Here is a 6,105-nt window from a genome sequence, read left to right as displayed (position 1 = left end):
GGAGTTCTAGGATCCACTTGATCAGGTCCCGGGGATTTATTGACATTTATGCATCTTAAGAAGCCCAGCACCACCCCCTCTGTAACATGAAAACTTCTCAAGATATTACTGTTTCTTTCCCCAAGTTCTTTAGCTTCCATATTTTACACAGTAAACACTGATGCAAAATGCACATTTGGTATCTCACCCATCTCCTGTGATTCCACACATTGACAGCTGTGTTGATCTTTAAGGGGCCCTATTCTCTCCCTTTGTCCTTAATGCATGTATAGAAACTCTTTGGATTCTTCTTAATCCTATTTGCCAAAGCTATCTAATGTCCCCTTTTTGCCTTCTCAAGTATACTCCTACTGCCCTTATACTCTTCTCGAGATTCACTCGATCCCCGCTGTCTATACCTGACAGATGCTTCCTTCTTTCTCTTGACCAGAACTTCAATTTCTCTCATTATCCAGCACTCCCTATACCTACCAGCCTTGTTCTTCACCATAATAGGAACAACAGTCTCTGAACTCTCAGTATCTCATTTTTGAGGGCTTCCCATTTTTCAGCCATCCCTTTACCTGCAAATATCTGCTCCTCATCAACTTTTGAAATTTCTTGCTTAATGCCACCAAAATTACCTTCCTCCAGTTTAGAATTTCCAAATGCTTTGTAATTATCAAGACACTACCCCACACAGTATGAAAACGCGCAGCAGGTCAGGCAGCATCCAGGGAACAGGAGAATCGACGTTTCGGGCATAAGCCCTTTCCTGAAGAAGGGCTTATGCCCGAAACGTCGATTCTCCTGTTCCCTGGATGCTGCCTGACCTGCTGCGCTTTTCCAGCAACACATTTCCAGCTCTGATCTCCAGCATCTGCAGACCTCACTTTCTCCCCACACAGTATGAGGATAACAAAACCACTTGGAGGATCTCCAACTTTTTTTGAGGCATCGATCAGGTTAGTAGACCAAGTATAGATATGGAAGAAAAGGAGGATGATTATCATTACAGACAACTGCCCACACTGTCCGCAGGAGTACTAAGCTGATAAGTTTCAAAGGGTCACATGACAAATAGGATGTGTAATCAGTAAACGCCCTTCTAGTCGGAAAAAGGGATTTAATCTTGTATCAATCTATATGATGAGGTAGCCATAGTCTTGTCTACTTTAAAAATAAAAACTGCTCAAAGACAGAAATTTTATCACATTCCATCAAAAGACCATTGAACTGTCTGCAAATAGGCAAGCAAGATAATAAACAGCAATAACTTGAAAGTGAGAGAAGGATTCTGCTAATGTATTCCAACCTCAAATTCATGTGAGAACCAGCCTCCTGGAAATTCAACTAACAAAAGCCTCAAAGCCTACTACGAAATCTTTGTATATAGATGAGTTTACACTTTCATTCAAAGTAATCAAGAAAATACAAGTCTGCCATGAAAGAGAGACTGAGAGGATTGTACAATCTTGTGTATTGTTTTCCTCTTCATCTGTATTTAATTTTTGGTAAGTAATTGTGTGAGCCAAGTGAATGGGATGTCACATTTTTAGACTTTTGAGGGGAAATGTGGGATGAAAATCAGCCTATTTTATGCTAAATCTTCTTTAAAAAGCTTGCTCCTTAAATTGTTTAAATTGGACAACCACTTGGCAAATAAGAAATACAATCACTTCATATACAACACACATTGAAAATGCCAGTGAGAAAACAGACAAATTCCATCTGAAACATTATTAAGTAAATTCATTCTTGTTCTGAGACCTGATCCCTGTTTTTGATGGTGAACAAGGGTGTGGGTGATACATTTGTACCCAACTGTAAGCTGACTAAAGTGAGAAAAAGTAATCTGTAAATGTGGTTTCCAACTCATCTGAAGTGCATGAAAAGAATTGTTCTAATTTGAAGCCACTCCACATTGAGAGTATCCCAAGATTCTGTCCGTCACAAATAGTCACTGTTAAGGACTTGGAGCTGTCCTAAGCAATTTATTGAAACAAGCTATGTGGACTTGATTTGCAATATTTTTAACCATTGGCAACAAGGTGCACCTTCATTTCCAAATCATAGTTATTATTTTCTGTACTTTGATATTACATTCCTACACTCTGAACCTTTAACTGAAAGAATATAGTTTGAATTCAAACTGGTGTAATTTAGATAATGCAGTTGGCTCTATATTTTTTATTGGATGAGGGAAGAATTTGACATTTCCCAGTTGAATTCTCTGTTTCATAACAGCAACAGCGTCTAGAATGTAGTAAAGTGACTGCAAGTTCCTCTCACGAGTGTTATCAAACAGCTTTTGACACTGAGCCACGCTAAAAAAAAAAACAGGGCGGTGAATAAATATCCTTAATCCACAACTAGGTTTAATGGTGAATCCTGAAGGAGGAGTGAGAGGAAGAGAGGTCTAGAGAGGAGAACCAGCTTGGGCAGCTGCCATTGCTTTATCTTTCAATCATTTCCTATGAAGTCAACACATGCTTTTGAAGTTGTTCAGCTGCAAAGCCTGACATTAGATTTTAATTGTTCAAGCTGCTGTTGAAATCTGTGCATAATCTTCCACAAGTATTCGCTTACCTCATTGGTTCTATCTCCCAGCCAAGTTTTCCTCTTTCAGAAGAGCTGACTTACCTTTGGGTGGAAAGGTGGGACCCGTTTCTACTTGTCTATCATCTAGTGGTTTCTGAGCAGATTGCCCATATTCAAATAATTATTCTGAAATTATGTTTAGTCCGAAAGTTAAAACAAAATGGAATTATTGACTACATGGTAAAGACAGATGAATAGAGTACCCATGAGAAAACATCTGAGATTTTCAGAAACAAAAATGAGACTGTGTGGACTTTGACTAATTTTTAGAAAGCTTTATAAAGAAATGTCTTACCTGGAATAATGGCAAGGCGCGGTTTCCTTACAATGTGCCCCTGAGTGGATCCATAGCTTCTTAAAGGATCTGAGTCGTACAACAAGCAGATCCTGCACAAAGAAAAGAAATGAAAGGAACATTCTCTTCTATTTATTTACAAATAACAGAAAACGTGGGAATAAATGTGGAAGTCAAAAAATTGCTGTCAGAACTAGGGAATGCTATTTCAAAATAAGGCCGACTCCCAGTTAAGTTTGAAATGAAAATATTTTCTCTCAGACAGCCATTAGTCCATGGAATTCCCTTCCCTTGAGGGCAGGCATGGTGGCTCAGTGGTTAGCGCTGCTGCGTCACAGTACCAGGGTCCCAGGTTCAATTTCAGCCTCGGGCGACAGTCTGTGTGGAGTTTGCACATTCTCCCTGTGTCTGCGTGGGTTTCCTCCCACAGTCCAAAGATGTACAGGTTAGGTGAATTGGCCATGCTTAATTGCCCATAGTGTTAGGTGTCTCTCATGAGTTAGTGTTAGGTGGGTTGGGTGAGTTACTCTTTAGAGGGTCGGTGTGGACTGGTTGGGCCGAAAGGCCTGTTTCCACACTGTAGGAAATCTAATCTATGGGGCGGCACGGTGGCTCAGTAGTGCCTCATAGCACCAGAGACCCAAGTTCGACTCCAGCCTTGGGTGACTGTCTGTGAGGAGTTTGCACATTCTCCCCGTGTCTGTGTGGGTTTCCTCCGGGTGCTCTAATTTCCTCCCACAATCCAAAGATGTGCAGGCCAGATGAATTGGCCATGCTAAATTGCCCATAGTATTAGGTGCATTAATCAGAGGGAAATGGGTCTGGGTGGGTAACTCTTCAGAGGGTCGGCGTGGACTTGTTGGGCCAAATGGCCTGTGTCCACACTGTAGGGAATCTAATCTAATCAAATCAGTGGATGCAGGGCAATTGAATACTTTTAATACAGATTTAGATGGGGATTCAAATGCTGGAGGGAGTAGACAGAAAATTATAGGTCGCAAACAGATCAGCCATGTTCTTATCAAGTGGCAGATCAGGCATGAGGTTCTGAATGGCCTACTCCTGCTCCTAATTTGCATGTAAGTATGATGAACATTTAATGTTATGTCATTTTCGGATGAGGCTGGGCGTTCACATATGCAAAATAGTTTGGACACACCAACCTAAAAGGTACACTAATAATATTGCAGTTAATATTCTGCATGGTCTATCACCAACTCTACTTTCTGCACAAGTGCAGAACTGTGGATGAAACAGCAAGTTATGTTTATAGACCATAAGGCCATAAGGAATAGGAATAAGAGTGGGCCGTTAAGCCACTCTGGCCTGCTCCACCACCCAATAGCATCTTTATCCGACATGTCCACTTTCCTGCCTTTTCCTCATAACTCATGATTCCCTGACTGACCAAAAAGCTATCTCAGCCTTAAATATACACAAGGACTCTGCCTTCACACCTCTCTGTGTTGAGGAATTCCAAAGATTCTCAACCTTCCAGTAGAAGGCATTCTTCCTCATTTCAGCCTTAAATTGGTGCCTTTAATGCTAAGACTGTGCATCTGGTTCTGGACTCTCCCACAAGGGGAAGCAACCTCTCAGCATTTACTATGTCAAGCCCTTTAAGAATCCTGTATGTTCCAATGAGATCACCATATTTCAGTTCTGATCTTAGTAGCCTGTCAATTTAATGATTAACTCTGATGCAGGTTGTGGATAACTACTTTCCGAAGTACAGGAGCCATTGAGTTAATTTAGCAGCACGTTGCAAAATGTTTCCCATGTTGATGAAACCGTTCATATTAATTATCCTTTACCAGTATGAACCTGTTGAATATTTGGACAGTTTAAAGGTTTTGTCTATTTTCATTGCTGACATATTCTTTAGTAAATTAGCTCATCTGTCGCTACCTTTTTCAGACCCTCATGAAATAGACATTGAGAGATCTGCTCTGTGGCGTGGTCACTTGACCCAAAACGTTAACTCTGATTTCTCTCCACAGATGTTGCCGGAACTGCTGAGCTTTTCCAACACTCTCTTGTTTAAATAAACAATATTGATGCATAAAAATCAATATTCAAAGACCATTCCAGAAGATTCACTGACAACTTGGCATAACTAAAGGCTATAAAATTGGTAATGACTGAATTGGAAGCATTAAGAACACGAGTTAATAAAAATAATCAAACCTGTGAGAATAAGCTCTTGTCCCAATTTTATCCGTGACAGAGAACATTTTCATCTTCACAAAAATACCAGCAGAAGTTGGGAATTGATTGTTTTATCAGGATGGTCCATTATTTTATATATGTTCAGTTGCTGGAAGGAGCTGGTCATTTAGATGATCGGCTAACTCCACTCATAATTGATGTTGGAGTCCCAGGGTCTGGAATCCAGAGGTCTGAGGTTAGGCCAGGTAGAAAAGATCTGATTAGATTAGATTAGATTAGACTAGATTAGATTACTTACAATGTGGAAACAGGCCCTTCGGCCCAACAAGTCCACTCCGCCCCGCCGAAGCACAACCCACCCATACCCCTACATTTACCCCTTACCTAACACTACGGGCAATTTAGCATGGCCAATTCACCTTACCTGCACATCTTTGGACTGTGGGAGGAAACCGGAGCACCCGGAGGAAACCCACGCAGACACGGGGAGAACGTGCAAACTCCACACAGTCAGTCGCCTGAGGCGGGAATTGAACCCGGGTCTCTGGCGCTGTGAGGCAGCAGTGCTAACCACTGTCTGCTGTTCAATGCGCTTCTTTTGGATAACCAGAGTACCTATTTGGAGAGCTCAGGTGTGCTGAGGATATTGTTCCATGACTCCTGGGGCAAGGGAAACAATGGCGTGGTGGTATTATTGCTAAATTATTAACCCATTGACCCACATAATGTTCTGGGACACAGGTTTGAATCTGACCATGGCTGATGGTGGAAGTTGAAATCAATGAAAATCTGGGTTTAAGAGTCTAATGATGACCCCAAAACCATTGTCAATTATCAGAGAAACCTATCTGGTTCACCAGTGTCCTTTAGGGATGGAAACTGCTACATTTACTTGTGTTCAGTTCTTTTTTCTCCTGAGGTCCTTACACACTTGATGCAACAGCAACACACCAACTTCTGAATCAACAATCAGATTTTATTGAGCACAGTACAGAACAAACTTTCTGGAGGAAACTTTAACGCACACCTCGCAGGGCTTAGGGGGTCATGGCAAAATCTCT

The sequence above is a fragment of the Chiloscyllium plagiosum genome, unplaced genomic scaffold, assembly GCF_037043375.1.
Source record: "Chiloscyllium plagiosum isolate Xiang-an unplaced genomic scaffold, Cpla_swu_hap1 HiC_scaffold_11, whole genome shotgun sequence".
NCBI classification, from domain to species: Eukaryota; Metazoa; Chordata; class Chondrichthyes; order Orectolobiformes; family Hemiscylliidae; genus Chiloscyllium; species Chiloscyllium plagiosum.
Note: the sequence above shows the minus strand (reverse complement) of the source record.